Source organism: Cucurbita maxima, unplaced genomic scaffold (genome assembly GCF_002738345.1).
Source record: "Cucurbita maxima cultivar Rimu unplaced genomic scaffold, Cmax_1.0 Cma_Scf06581, whole genome shotgun sequence".
NCBI lineage: Eukaryota > Viridiplantae > Streptophyta > Magnoliopsida > Cucurbitales > Cucurbitaceae > Cucurbita > Cucurbita maxima.
In genome coordinates, this window is record NW_019278597.1 from 1 (window position 1) to 804 (window position 804).

Sequence of the window (804 nt, forward strand, 5' to 3'; positions counted from 1 at the left end):
CGCGATGGGCGTGAGCGGGGGAGGTTCTCATTTGTAGAGAAAGGAAGAAAAGAACTGGGAGAAATTGAAAGAAAAAAAAGGGTGCAACACGAGGACTTCCCAAGTGGTCACCCAACTTAGTACTACTATCGCCCAAGCACGCTTAACTGCGGAGTTCTGATGGGATCCGGTGCATTAGTGCTGGTATGATCGCACCCGACATGCCATGTGCACAAAATCGGATTTAACGCATGCGGGGCGGCATGATCGAAACGCGATGGGCGTGAGCGGGGGAGGTTCTCATTTGTAGAGAAAGGAAGAAAAGAACTGGGAGAAATTGAAAGAAAAAAAAGGGTGCAACACGAGGACTTCCCAAGTGGTCACCCAACTTAGTACTACTCTCGCCCAAGCACGCTTAACTGCGGAGTTTTGATGGGATCCGGTGCATTAGTGCTGGTATGATCGCAACCGACATTTCTTGCGCACAAAATTGGATTTAACGTATGCGGGGCGGCATGATCGACACGTGATGGGCGTGAGCGGGGGAGGTTCTCATTTGTAGAGAAAGGAAGAAAAGAACTGGGAGAAATTGAAAGAAAAAAAGGGGTGCAACACGAGGACTTCCCAAGTGGTCACCCAACTTAGTANGTACTACTCTCGCCCAAGCACGCTTAACTGCAGAGTTCTGATGGGATCCGGTGCATTAGTGCTGGTATGATCGCAACCGACATTTCTTGCGCACAAAATTGGATTTAACGTATGCGGGGCGGCATGATCGACACGCGATGGGCGTGAGCGGGGGAGGTTCTCATTTGTAGAGAAAGG

The 804-nt window shown here is 50.1% G+C and overlaps 3 non-coding genes across 3 annotated transcripts; all 3 read right to left on the reverse strand.

Annotated features, from left to right (window-relative positions):
• Positions 1-78: 78 nt before the first annotated feature.
• Positions 79-197, reverse strand: LOC111476218. Its single transcript, XR_002716977.1, has one exon. It is a non-coding gene; the product is annotated as a 5S ribosomal RNA (ribosomal RNA).
• Positions 198-330: 133 nt separating this feature from the next.
• LOC111476219 lies at positions 331-449 on the reverse strand. Its single transcript, XR_002716978.1, has one exon. It is a non-coding gene; the product is annotated as a 5S ribosomal RNA (ribosomal RNA).
• A 133-nt stretch (positions 450-582) lies between these two features.
• LOC111476220 lies at positions 583-705 on the reverse strand. The gene has a single exon (XR_002716979.1). It is a non-coding gene; the product is annotated as a 5S ribosomal RNA (ribosomal RNA).
• Between the last annotated feature and the right edge of the window lie 99 nt (positions 706-804).